Raw genomic sequence first — 14,974 nt, 5'->3', positions numbered from 1 at the left:
TTCTGACCCACAGTTGCATGGGAAAAGGCAGAGTCACAAGTGACACTCTGAACATCCTAAAACTATGTTCCCCATTTATTTTTTTTCCTTTCACATTTTTCACATGGTTAATATTTTATTGCTCTTCTACAGAGTTCATTGAAAACTTATGTACCATTAAGCATTAACATACCAAGGTCAAGGCAGTCATCCCACAAAGAAGCGTCACTCCATAGGGCTGTAAAGGAGCACTCCCAGGGCTGTAAGGAGCACTCACAGAAAGAAAGTGGGATCTTCAAATCTCTCATAAAGAAGGACTGGTAGAGGGGGAGAATTGGAGAAAGGACATTTCATGCATATTCGAAGATTCACAGTGAAATCTAGCACTTTGTGCAACTGACATATGCTAATAATAAAACTTACTCCAAGCCCCACTAGCTTCACAGAGTAGTCATGTCTAAGAAGAGAAGCTGCATCCATCTCACTACAGGCTGGCCACACAACATCTTTGAGATCTATGCTCATCAAATACAAAGTGAACTCAATCTAGTGGAAGTAGTTTTACAGAAAGGGCAAAATTATTAGGTTTCATTGTTTGAAGATTTGCTTTCACCAACACTGAAAATAATTTTGTAGAAAATAAAATTCCAGGTTAGAAATAGTACATTGGAAGCTTTCAGGCTAGTGAAAGGACTATCTGTGTGCATCGCTACGTTTATATCATATCTTAAAAATGATCAATGGCAACATATTTAACAGTTAATACTTGAAACTAGGGTTTTCTTTTGGCAAGGACAAATAGCAATCCCAACCAATCCCTCCTGCCAATCTATTTATTTCTGTTTTATTTTTTCTTGCTCTTTCCCCATAGTATAAAAAGCTCAGCAATTTTATAACTATCACTACTTAATGAGAAAGGCAAATGAAATGCTCACAGCTATGATAAGTTAAAACTCAGACCTTTCTTAGTTACATTGATCAGCTTTTTTCTTCAGGGAGACAGCTTTTTTATTTGAAGCTTATGAAATATTTACAAATTGTGTTTCAAGAGCAGAACATAACAGCTTCATGATACATGCAACATCCTCTCCAGTGTGCGGACATCACTTGCATTATCTCTTCGTATCTGATGTTACAGAACAGTATAGGTTTAGCCAGAACTATTTTTGTAGAATATATTTCTTATGCCTGTTATCATACAGACTTTTTCTTCTTTGACATTAAAGTTTTATTATCTCTGTTTCAATAGTTTGGTGTTAAATCTTTACCTATATGAACTGTTCATAATTTCTGTATTCCTACCTTTTTTAAAATTATTTTTTGTTAATTACACTTTATTCACTTTGTATCCCAGCTGTAGCCTTGCCCCCTCCCAATCTCACCCTTCCTCCTTTCTTCTCCTATCCCTCTCCCCCTGTCCACTGACAAGGAGGTCTTCCTCTCCTTCCATCTGATCCTAGTCTATCAGGTCTCATCAGGACTGGCTGCATTGTCTTCCTCTGTGGTCTGGTAAGGCTGCTCCCTCCTCAGGGGGAGGTAACCAAAGAGTCACCTGAGTTCATGTCAGAGACAGTCCCTGTTCCCATTACTAGGGAACCCTCTTGGACACTGAGCTGCCATGGGCTACATTTGTGCAGGAGTTCTAGGTTATCTCCATGCATGGTCCTTGTTTGCAGTATCATTCTCAGAAAAGACTCCTGTGCTCAGATTTTTTGGTTCTGTTGCTCTCCTTGTGGAGTTCCTGTCCATTGATCAGCTATTATATGTTATTATAAATGCTGGTATGAGGGGCAGGAACCTCAGTTGATTAAAATGACTTTTAAAGGCAGCAGTGGCAAGAGGAAGTATTTAAAGATGAAAATCTTATTTGTCTACTAGAAAAGGGTATCAGAAAACACATTATACTCTTCCCTCTATATCCTGGCTGTTTAAACAGACTTTGAGAAGAACCTTTCATGGTGGGCTTTGGACCAGAGAGCCTTAGGCCCTAGGCTGAAATCCTGTTACAGAACATCCGTTCATGTAACTGACAATCCAGGATGGGAAGATAGACAATCCCAGCAGCATTTCTCTCTGCAAACTTTATTTTGCCAAATCATCAAGCACTGGTAACTTAACCACTGTGCAATACGGTGTCAGTGAACTGTCCTTCAGCATGTTGTCCTTCAGCAAACAATACTCCCTAGGCAACTGTCCTACAAACAGATGATTCTGTTCCAGGAACCACAGCGTCTTGCTCAACTCCCTTTTATTAGGATGTGGGAAAAAGTATCTTTATTCAGCTCTATTTTCTTTTTAAATTTTCCATTATTCCATAAGATCCCACGTAAGTGAATTATTTTTAGAGCCATATCCTTTTCATACTCATTCTTTTTATCAATCAGATCAGCAGTATTGGGGTGTATACAGGAGTGTAAGAGCTGAGAATGTGATGAAGTATTCACAGAGTGCACAGTGGAAGATTCCATGCCCTTTGAGCCTTTGTGTCGCTCAAATCTATCTTGTACTTAGTTGTTTTCTGCGGTGTTTAAGTAACACTCCTTCCAGAATTTCATTTAAACAACCCTACTTCATTAGAGTTCAGTGCAAATGACCGAAGACCACAAATGGCAAAAATGGCAGCTGTCATTTTTGAGGGTCTCACTGAGACAGCATTATTGCTAGTATGTTATTTGTAAGCCAACACACTCAGGAGAATGGAGAAGAAGGGATGCACTGGTGTTTGGTGTGTCTGGGTATGTTTGCATATTTCTCTGCCATACTTTATTCCATGTTTTGCTGTGAGTATAAGCAAATTGAATTTTAAAAATTAAAATAATAGCCACACCAGATGGTGGTGGCACCACCTTTAATTCCAGTGGTCAGGATGCAGAGGCAGATGGGTCTTTGTGAGTTCAAGGCCAGCCTGATCTAAAGAGTGAGTTAGAGAACACCCAAGACTATACAGAGAAACCCTGTTTCAAAATTGAAACAAAAATAAAATAATAAAAATGCCATAATATGACATACTAGATCAACATTATAACCTCTAGACTGGAAGAATGAAAGTATAAGGGGAAAAAGGAAATCTGTTTCAAAATTGAAACAAAAATAAAATAATAAAAATGCCATAATATGACATACTAGATCAACATTATAACCTCTAGACTGGAAGAATGAAAGTATAAGGGGAAAAAGGCAGATTTTGATATTTACAGTTAAAAATATGAAGAAAAAGCAATCAGTTAAATCGCTTTTCTTTAAAGGTTCATGAGAAATTGAAAATAATTTTAGAAAAACGTAAACTCATGGATGCTTGGGCAGTAAGGAGCCTCCTCAAAGAGAGTCTGGCGCTCTCATCTTACACACAAGGAAACTGAACCCAGACAGCATTTAAACTGCTGATAGCATCCCGGCATTCCCCCTGTCTCCTTTAGCCAGAGGAGGAAGGAAAGTAGATCCACTTCTTTGCACTTCAAGACTGCACTATTTTGGTGGAGATGTAGGCAACATCAGGAAGTGTCGGGAACTATCAAGGACAGTCTATCGGCAGCAACCGGAGATGCTTAGAGTTCTCTACCGCACAGTTCACACAAAATAAGACCCCTTTATCTGCCCGAAGTCGAGCTTAGCACACACAGGCAGAAGGAAATGCCAGGGACTTGGCATGCTGGACTCTTATTTTTGTAACACTAAAGTCTCTTGTCTCTTTTGAATTACCATAGATGAGCTTTGCAAATTAAGGAACTCATGCTTCTTCACCTTTGCAAATTAAGGAACTCATGCTGTTTCTTAAGTTGCTTTTTTCAAGGTATTTCCTCACAGCAACAGAATAGTGACAGGGACACCTTCATTTTGGTCATACAGAATTCAATATAATACATTTGGTAGACACACATTCTTTGGGTGATGATAAAACGTATAAACATTACAACTCCAAATGAGGTAGGTAGCCATCTTTTATTTACAGATTATGAAATTAGGGGTAAAAAGGTAAAGTAACTCTCCATAGTTAAGTGGGTGAAGGTGCCAAAAGATTCAAACCTAAGAAATGTGGACCTGGTGCCAGCCTCATAACAATTTCATATTACCTCTCAATCATAAGTCAGGGGACATCTGTTAGGGGCACTGCATTATTAACTAGGCCAAGCTGTTAACAGGCTCAGCCTCGCCTGGTATTAACTGTGCCTTGGGAGGATTAATAGGGTGCTCCTGTGTGGTATGAATCTGACTATTCTCGGGGCATGAAAGCTAAACTATGAAAGCAGCTGTTGCTATGACAAAGAGGAAACCACAGATGCAGCAAATAATTGCATAGATGACAAAACAAACACAACAGAGCTGGGAAAGGGAGATTTAGGATTGGGGAGGGCAATAAATAAAAAAATAAAGGGGAAACAGTGATGGAAGAATGTGGTCAGTCAAAGGTGAGTTTTGGACAATTTGTGTCTATTGCATTGATGACAAAATGTCTAAACAAACAAACAAAAACAAAATGCAGTGCAGAATTACAGCTGACTTGAAAGCTAGTAATAAATTCAGACAGAAAGACTAAAAAACTTGTGACCTAGGAACACTCACTAAAACAGATATTGAGACAAAACACCCTCTGAACCTATATCCTAAAGAATGCATGTGATTGGTGGGAGGGGATTGGAAGAATGTCTTTAAAGGATTTGTTTAAGGGCAAAAAGGGTAAAAAAAACCAAAAACAAACCTGCAATGGTACCCTTAACTCTCCAAGAATGTGTTCCTCCCTCATACAGGCAAAAAGTGGAGGGAGGGGAAACTGTGGTTGGGATATATTGTATGATAAAAGAATCTATTTTCAGTAAAAACAAACAAACAAACAAACAAACAGAACTTTTTTCCAAACTTATCAGAACCCCAGAAATAAACCATTAGACATGCAGGATGGAATGATTTCATTTGAGCAGTGTATTTAGATTCTGGTTGAGCATAGACATTCAGAAGTGTTGAGTGCTCAGCAAAAAGAAATAGTTACTCTTTGTACAAGAAGGGAAGTGGTGTGCTCACTTAAGCAGCACATATACTAAAATTGGAATGACACAGAGAAGATTAGCATGGCCCCTGCCCAAGAATGACACATACATTTGTAAAGTGTTCCATATTTTTTCATGAAATTTGTAGGCAAATGGATGGAACTAGAAAAGGTCATCCTGAGTGAGGTAACCCAGACCCAGAAAGACACACGTTGTATGTTCACAACTTATAAGCAGATATTAGCCTTATAGTACAGGATAACCATACTACAATTCACAGACCCAAAGACACTAAGTAACAAGAAGCACCCAAAAGAGGATGTTTGAATCTCTCACAGAAGGACAAATAGAATAGACAGCAGAAGTGGTTAGGAAAGGGAACAGTATAGGACAGGGAGGGCTGAGGGAACTGAGGGTAGTGATCAGATGTGGGGAAAGAGGGGGAAGGAGGACAGAGGCCTTGTAGAGAGAATAAAAACCAACTATGGGTGGGGTCATCTCTGAGACAAGCTGGAGACCTATGACTGGGCAGGCTCCTAGAAGGATATGGGGGTGATTCTAGTTGAATCTCCTCGTAGCAGGGATCATGGAGACTGAAGAGGACACCCTCTAATAAGACAGGACTCCTAGAGGAGAGGGAGGAACACCAACCCACCCACATAAACTTCAACTGGAAATTTACCCTGCCTACAAGATGTGTAGGAATAAAGATAGAGGAGAGAGTGAGGGAATATCCAACCAATGCCTGGCCCAACCTAAGACCCACACCAAGGGAGAAAGGCAGCCCCTGACACTATTAACAACATCCTACTGTGCTTGCAGATGGGAGGCTCTGAAAGGCTCCACCCAGCAATGGACTGAAACAGATGCTGAGACTCACAGCCAAACACCAGGTGGAACACAGAGAGCCTTATGGAAGAGTGGGATGGGGGAAGGATGGAAGGACCTGGAGGGGACAGGAATGCCACAAGGAGACCAACAGAGCCAACTAACTTGGGCCCAGGGGGGCTTGTGGAGACTAAAGCACCAATCAAAGATCACGCATGGACTGGACCTAAGCCCCCTTCACATACGTAGCTGATGGGCTTCTTGGTCTTCATGTGGGTGTCCTAGTAAGGGGAGTGGGAGTTGTCTCTGACAAGGAGTGTGTTTCATACTTTTCAATCACTGCCCCCCTGGTGGGGCTGCCTTGCCTAGACACTGAGGAAAAGGATGTGCTCAGTCCTGATGTGATTTGCTGTATTAAGGTGGGAGGTGGGGCTCCGCTTTTCTAAGGGGGAGGGAAGATAGAGGAAAGAGGACATAAAAATATTAAGCTGTAAATAATACTACTTTGGAACCTTCATCTCTACCAGTCAGTTTTCATGGTTCAAGAAAGGGCTATACATGCTATCAGAGAAGAAGAGTAACCAGCCATGAACCCTGTGCATTATGATAATGACTAATCAGGCTAAACATGTTCACTGGTACAATACTGGCATAAAAATGAGGGGAACAACCAACACCATTTTCAGATTGTGTTTCAGTCCCAGTCCACATGATGAAATCTATATCTGGAATCATTCTTGGACTAAGAAACCATAGCCAGATTTGACATAAGTTCTAGGGGAGAACCTACTTGCCAATATTGTGATAAATGAATATTGAACTGATGTCTAATGACTTATTTTTGTACTCATTGATTAACACATTGTTTACCCTCATCAGAGAAGCTTCTATTTGCAGTAGATGATGATCAATATAGGGATCTACATCTGGACAAGGAGCAGAGAATAAGAGATTGCAGAAAGCTCATCCCTAAATAGAACATCTCTACTGAATGCTCTCCTCCTAAGTCTTAGGGATCATTGCAGAAGAGGGAGTAGAAGGATGTAAGAGCCAGGAGTGATGAGTGAACACAAGGGGACAGTGTCCTTTGGATAGAGTAGAGTAGTTGCATAATGTACTCACAGCAATTATGGCAGCAGGAACAAGCACCATGGAAGTTCATGCATGACCAAATCCCAGCATAGAGAGAGGAGGTGGACAGTCCAATCCTTTACTGAGAAGCTATTGGCAGTTGATAGCTTCTGTTAGAGGGACAATCAATTAACTTTAAGAATGTTTTCACTCTTAGGTTGACCACATACCAATGGAAGGTCTCAGACCCGTGAATATATGGGCAGCACAAATTGGACTTGATAGTTACAAAAGGGAACAATCTTGATCCATGCTCATGTAGGCAACTCTAAATGAATAAAATGGATCTCAAATAAAGTAATCTAACAGTGATGTTTGAAAGTGATTGGTTTATATATATGCTGAGTTGTGAGCACTTCAATTTGAGATTTTTTTTTTTGATCCTACAAAGGCATGAAAGCAGTCATGCAATCACACTGTTTTTTTCACTTTTAGCATAATATGCAATAGTTGTATGAAACAGAGAATAGTCAATGTTGGGTTTTATGCTAAAGGTTTTTGCTCAACTGTAGGCTGATACAAAGTATTCTGAAAGAGCAGTTAATTAGCAGTTGTGGGACACATATTTTCAACTCCATCTCTGATAATGTAATGACTAGCCCCTTTCCCCCTTTTTTTGGACTGGTGTTTGAACTTGGGTCTAGAGCTTGCTAGACAAGACCTTTGTTAATAACAAATCAATGACAGTTAATCTGGATTGTCACCTGGATGGGATCTGATCACATAGGAGACACAGTTCGGGGTGTTTCCACAGGGGATTAACTGAGGCAAGATGACCTGTTTTCAGAGTAAGAGGCACTTATTAGCTGGAGCCTGACTACAAAAAGGTCCCAGCGAAAAGCAGGAATTAATGGTAGCTGCACTTCTGACAGGGAGAATGTGCTTAATGTTGCTGGCACTAGACTCATTTCTTCACATTTCCAACATGACCTGAAGGCCAGTGTCTCCTTAGGAATCTTCTAGGCTTTTAGCACCACTTTGGGACAAGGCTATCCAATTTGTGGATGGAGTAGCTGCCAGGTTCACAGCCTCTCCAGTGTGCAGACAACCATGTTAGAATATTGACATATTTAATTATATATCCACACATATAGTTAAATTTTAGAGGTTAAAAGTAAGATGTGAGTCCTGGAGCCTCTTGAATTAGCATAGCACAGACAACTCACCAACAAGAGGAAACAAAATAGATTCCCATCCAAACCCAGGACCATCTACGCTATTCTTTATATTGGAGATTTTTTTTGGTAATTTGTGCTTTGTTTACTCATTTTGTACAACTTCAGTTTTAGCACAAGTTGAAGAAAGCTTTAGACAGAGGTTTATAGAGTCTGAGACTCTTGGGGCGGATGAAATAGGTAGTTTTATTCCATATATCACAAAAATCCTCTTTGTCTTCTGCCCTGTCAATGCTTCGCTCTTCACTGCGACACCTGTAATAGTTAGTGGCTTCAAAGAGATGAGTGGGTTCCAGAGAAATTTGCTGACAGAAATGGATGGAAGAAGGACATGAAGCAACAATGAGCCAAAGGGTTTACACTCCTCATCTTTCTGCTCATGGTCACCTGAATGATGAAAAGAATAGTCACCAAGTTCAAAACTTTATATGACCTAGGAGAAAAGTGAATTTTCCAAGCCCATCATTAGCTAGGGGATTCATTAGCCATGACCTCTTTAAACTAGGAAGACGTAACCTAGCATACACTATTTCATGGGTAAAGACAGATAACAAGAAATGGAACAATTCTATACATAAAACAGCTAACCTACCATAAAATTTGTGTATTTCTCTTTCCAAGAATAATAATATTCTTGATCTGGCCTGTTTCGTGCTGTATTCTGAGAATATTCCCTTCACAGTCAAATCAAATAAATTTGTGCTATCTCACAGAGCAAAAGACAGTAGCTATAAATGCCAACGTTGAGTCATGAAATGAATTTTTTTTCTTGAGAACATAAAACACATAAAACCTCAAATTTGAATTAAAGACAAGTAAAGTCCCCCCCCCCATTATTCATCTGCAACTTTGAGAGGTCCATCATTTCTCTCTGGGGTGAGACTTTCTACCTTTAATATTCACTCACATCAGCTGATGAAGTATTAATCTTTAATGAAAGACTTTCCCCTGTTTTTCAACAAATCCTTAAAAGTTTAGTCGTTATTTTTTTCAGGACATACAGTCCCAAGAAAGCGTCTTGTCAGCAGAGCCTAGGTTTTCAGTCTTCCATGATCTACTGTTGTTTTTAGTGGTGAGGATCAGTTATCCACATGTCTGCTTGTGTCCTGGAATACCCACTGTGATGCCCACTCCTATACACTCTGCCATGCCTGGCTTTGCATGAAGTCCGCCAGCACAGATGGGAAATGCAGTTAGGTGAAGAATTGTAGTCACCAATACAAACACCTCAGTTTAAGGCTTCATCCTCTTGCAGACTGGAATCATGACTATCCATGAGCCAAGGGTTTAAAAAAAAAAAAGAGTTGAAAATGGTATTTTTTTTTTTAGCAGATTTAACTAGCGAGCTGCTATGGCTTTAAACTTATAATCTATCTTTGATATATAAATTATATAACTTATAGTACATAAAAAAATTTCTGTGCCCATACTACCTTCTGGAAGGAGCCAGACTGCTTCCATAACAGACAGGCTACATTAACTGAAGCTTATAGATGTAGGGTAGACAAAATGACCCTAGACACTAGTAGGGAAAAGGTTTGGGTCTGAAAGACCGGGGAATTACAGCACTGCTTTCCATCTCTGTTTAGCGATTAAACATTTAAATGGCCAAGTGTCACTCTTATGACTAATGACTCAGTGAGCTTCACCATGGGAAGGTGTCTGATAGTTGTGGCTGAGCCCCTTCAGCACAGCCACAAGGCTTAGAATATTCAGAGACAGGAATCAGAAGAGAGATGCAGAAATGGAGGATGCTTTCCCAAGAGGGTGTTAATATGCGTATGCACCCAAGGGCTGCTGGGAGCCTTGAGGTGCAGAGAATGTAAGATCAAAGACCTTGACCATAGAAACTCATGATCTACCTAGGGGATGCTGATCTGCTTAAACCACAGAGGAAGTCTCTGGCTCATGCTTTCTATCCCCTGAATCCCGGTCACTTCAGCTGTTGGTCCTAGAAGGCTGCTGTGCTTTTCTATCCTCTAGGGGGACATGGACAGGAAGAATATATGATACTACATTCACTGAAATATGAGTTTTTATATGGGGGTAAGTTGATTTTTATTGTTGTTGTGTTTGAGACAGGGCCACTGGCTGGTTTGGAACTCACTACATAGACCAAGATACCTGTGTCTTTCTCCCAAGTGCTGGGATTGAAGGTGTGTTCCACTAAGCCTGGCTTGAATGGATGTTTTCAACACTGCTGTTGTGATGTCACTTCAGCTTCTAAAGCAAAGCTTTTTAAAATTTTTTTTATTTTTTTCTTCACAATTTATTCATTATATATCCCGAATGAAAATTCCTCTCTCAACTCCCCCAGTCCCACCCTCCCTTCCTCTTCCTCTCATCCCCTTCCACTGAACTTTGCTGATGCTTGAGCTTTTGCGTTAAGCACTTCTCTTTATTTCCCTTACAGTCTCGTTAATGCTCTGTTTTCCTTCATAGTTTTTATGTTATTTGTTTATTTCAAGACAACTTTTTAATTGTTTCTATTGGGCCTAAAACCTTTGTTAGTAGCTAATAGCAGAATGAATCTAACATATAGGATAGATTACACATGGCAAAATATTTAATAATATAGAAAAAAGAAAACAATATTACTCCCTATCCCTTCCATAAAATGAATAATTCCAAATAAAATCAGGAAGACAATATAATACATCAGAAAATGTATGAAATACACTGAAAAAAAGACAATGCATAATTTAAATATATTTCCAGAAATAATGCACTAAAATATGAAACACATCATTGCTTCCTGTGGCAAACACTTAGCAAACACTGCTCTGCATTCGTACTCTCTGGTTTCTCCTATGGAAAAGAGCCGACCCCTTTAGGGCACAAGCTGCACTGGTTCACATGTCTGCATGTCATTGATCTCTCCATGGTGTACATGGCCCACCTCTGCATGAGACTGGCTAAGAGGGCGGGAGTGCCACACTCACTGCGTGGCCTTCCAAATCTCCCTTTTTTTCTTTTCCCCCATAAAATCTTCAGCTGTTTTATCATCTTTTCATGTCTTACACTGTTGGCTCAGGCTCTGGGAAAACACCATTTTGTGATGACTGGAGGTCAGTGCTTGACATTTTTCTCACCATGACTCCTTTAGCCCATGGCTTAGTTGGCCGATATCCCCTACAAGCCTTATTATCTTAGCTTTCACTGAAACACACGATCTAGGTTTTCCTTTTGTATAGTGAATCTGTATAATTTTATGCTGCCCTTATTTTAAATGCAGGCTTTCCCTTCTCATTTCAGAAGCAGAGCTGGTTTACTTTGGACACTGTTTCTGCTTGCCCATCTCTTTCCTTGAGGTGATTAATGCAGATATCTGCCTGGTATGGTCCTCTTGGTGCCCATCTCTCTTGCATCCCCCTGAGACATCAAAAACTCTGTATTTTATTCAATTCAATGATTGTCTATCCTGTATATACTATGCAGATGTATCACCGATTTCTCCTTAGTGGCCAGCCACAGTCTAAGTAACTGGAAACAGTGCCTGCTTGCTCCAACCTCTCACAGGAAGTATCTCTTCCAGGAAGGCTGCCCGAGTGGCTCCCAGACCCAGTGAAGTCTGTCTCATAACACCTGTAGTCATTCCCTCTCCCAAACTCCACTCCTGTGTGAGGTCCTCTCTCTTCTGGGACCTATGAGAGATGCTTCTCTGCTATTTCCTATGTTTGGTCATTAGATCCTCCCTGCCTTCCAGCTCAGGGTTCTCCTGAAGTCACCGTCTCATAGGAATGAATGTGACCTACAATAGATGAAGACCACATTTTCAATGACAGGATGCAGCTGGACCCTGTTGTGTTAGCACTCTTCCAGCAATATTGGATACTTCAGATATCTATTTTATCCCCTCTTCTGAGAGAGATTCAAGCATTCTCCCGTGGGCCCTCCTTGTTACTTAGCTTCTTGAGGTCTGTGGATTATAATATGGTTGTCTTGTATTATATGGCTAATATCTTCTTATAAGTGAGTACATACCACGTGTGTCTTTCTGGATCTGGGTTACTGCACTCAGGATGATCTTTTCTAGTTCCATCAAATTGCCTGCAAATTTCATGATTTCCTTGTTCTTAATAGCTGGAGTAGTATTCCATTCTGTAAATATAACAGTTTCTTTATCCATTCTGCATTTGATGGATATCTAGGTTATTTCCAGATTCTGACTATTACTAATAAAGCTGCTAGGAACATAGTCGAACAAGTGTCCTTTTTGTATGGTGGAACATCTTTTGAGTATTTGTCCAGGAGTGGTATAGCTGGGTCTTGAGGTAGAACTGTTTCAAATTTTCTCAGAGACCTCCAGATTGATTTCTGCAGTGGTTGTACAAGGTCGCACTCCCACCAGCAATGGAGGAGTCCTCCCTTTCTCTACATCCTCACTTGAGTTTTTGATCTTACCCATTCTGATGGGTGTAAGATAGAATCTCAGAGTTGTTTTGATTTGCACTTTCCTGATGACTAATGACATTGGATATTTCTTTAAGTGCTTCTCAGTTACTAGAGACTCCTTTGTTGAGAATTCTGTGTTTAGCTCTGTACCCCATTTTTAATTGGGTTATTTGGTTTATTGGTGCCTAATTTCTTGAGTTCTTTATATATTTTAAATATTGCCTTTCTTTTGGATGTAGGGTTGATGAAGACCTTTTTCTCATTTTGTAGGCTGCCCTTTTGTCCTATTGACAGTGTCATTCTCCTTGCAGAAGCTTTTCAGTTTCATGGGAGAGAGGGAACTGGGTGGAGGAGAGGGTGGGGAGGGTAACAGGGGTGGGGATTAGAGCAGGCTGGGGGTAGAGAAGACTAGAAGAGAGAATAGAAATCATTTGAGGCAATCTGGGGGGGGGCTCCAGGAAGTCTATCGGGGTAACTCTAGCTGAGACTCCTAGCAGCAGGGGTTAAAGAGCCCAAAATAGCCATTTCCTGTAGCCAGGTAAGACTTCCAGGGAGGGAGGGTGACACAAATTTACCCGTAAAAGCTTTAACCTAAAATTTGTCTTGCCTACAAGAAGTGTAGGGGTAAAGTTGGAGCAAAAATTGAGGAAATGGCAGATCAATGATTGGCCCACCTTGTGACCGATCCACCCCTTGGGAGAGAGTAAACCCTGTTGCTATTAATGACACTCTGCTATGCTTGTAGACAGCAGCCTACCATAACTCTTTTCTGAGAGGCTTCATCCAGCAGCAGCTGGAAACAGAGGCAGAGACCCACAGCTAAACAATAGGCCAAGCTTGGGGAGTTCTGTGGAAGACGGGGAGGAAGGATTGAGGGAGCTGAAGGGGTCAAAGACACCACAAAAACACCTACAGAGTCAACTAACCTGGGCCCATGGGGCCTCACAGAGGCTGAACCACCAATCAAAAAGCATGCATGGGCTGGACCTACACACCCTAAACATGCATAGCAGATGTGTAGGCTGGTTAATATGTGGGTCCCCTAACAATGGGAGGTGGGGATTTCTCTAACTCTGTTGCCTGTCTTTGGATCTCTTTCCCCTACCTGGGCTGCCATGTCAGGCCTTAATGGGACAGGATGCACTTTGCCTGCAGCAACCTGAGATACCAGGGTGGGCTGGCCTCTCCTCTGAGGAGGAGAAGAGGAAGTGGGGAGAAGGAGGAAAAGGGTAGGACTGGGAGGAGAGGAGTGAGGGGGCTCAGATCAGGTTGTAAAGTGAATAAAAAAAATGAAAAAAAAAGAAGTACTTGATAAAAGGCATAATGTAGCAGGCTGTAAAATGAATAAAAAATAAATGAAAAAAAAAAAAAAACCAAAAGTACTTGATAAAAGGCATAATGTAGCACTCACAAAATATTTACATTAGTCTTAACTTTCAATCTGTGAACATGAAATGGCATGGACTGAATGAGCACACTACAGATGGAAGGGCAGGAAGTGTCCTCATGTTCACTGACCATCAAATATGAGTGGCCTTTACAATGTACAGTGATTGTGATGATAAATCCAAAACACCCCCTGTCCTGGTTAAAAAAATTATAATATAGCTACGATTAACACTCAGGAAAAAAGAAAACAAAAACATGATGGTGGTCACAGAAGACTCTGAAATAGGGCCACAGTTTCTCCTGTAAGTGACAAACGTCAGAAAAATGAATGATGAAACAAGAGTGGCAGAGTTTTGAACTGGTTTCTACATTTTAATTATTTAAAAATTATTTTTTATTGTTTTGATGCACATCAACTTGATTCTTCCCATTTGAGTATACCTTTCCTGTTATGCATTCCTAAGATTGTCAGGTTGCCTCATCATAAAGAATAAAAGGTCATTTCCCTGAAATACTGGAGGCATCCAGGATGGCAGCAGCAGCAAAGCCTGAGTTCTTCTTTGGTTGCTGTTTTTTGTTTTTGTTATTTTTTTTTTAAGTATTTAGACATTTATGTAACGAACAGTTCAATGTTAAGTGCCAGAAAGTCCTTTCTTTTTTTTAATTTAATTTAATTTTATTAATTACACTTTATTCACTTTGTATCCCCCATAGGCCCCTCCCTCCTCCCCTCCTAGTCCCACCCTTCCTCCTCCTTCTTCACGCATGCCCCTCCCCAAGTCCACTGATAGGGGAGGTCCTCCTCTCTTTCCTTCTGATCTTAGTCTATCAGTTCTCATCAGAAGTGGCTGCATTGTCATCTTCTGTGGCCAGGTAAGGCTGCTCCCCGCTCAGGGTGAGGTGATCAAAGAGCAGGCCAATCAGATTATGTCAGAGGCAGTCCCTCTTCCCATTACTATGGAACCCACTTGGACACTAAACTGCCATGGGCTACATCTGTGCAGGGGTTCTAGGTTATCTCCATGCCTGGTACTTGGTTGGAGTATGAGTCTCTGGGAAGACCCCTATGTTCAAATTTTCTGGTTCTGTTGCTCT

At 40.7% G+C, this 14,974-nt stretch overlaps 1 protein-coding gene and 1 non-coding gene across 3 annotated transcripts in view; one reads left to right on the top strand and one right to left on the bottom strand.

Annotated features, from left to right (window-relative positions):
• Adcy2 (adenylate cyclase 2) overlaps positions 1-14,974 on the bottom strand; it is a 368,926-nt gene that overhangs the window by 136,886 nt on the left and 217,066 nt on the right. The window lies entirely within an intron of this gene.
• LOC132653446 (U6 spliceosomal RNA) lies at positions 4,988-5,094 on the top strand. The gene has a single exon (XR_009591185.1). It is a non-coding gene; the product is annotated as a U6 spliceosomal RNA (small nuclear RNA).

This window comes from Meriones unguiculatus, chromosome 3 (genome assembly GCF_030254825.1).
Source record: "Meriones unguiculatus strain TT.TT164.6M chromosome 3, Bangor_MerUng_6.1, whole genome shotgun sequence".
Lineage (NCBI taxonomy): Eukaryota > Metazoa > Chordata > Mammalia > Rodentia > Muridae > Meriones > Meriones unguiculatus.
The sequence above is the reverse complement of the archived record's forward strand: the minus strand, read 5'-3'. Positions and strand labels throughout refer to the sequence as shown.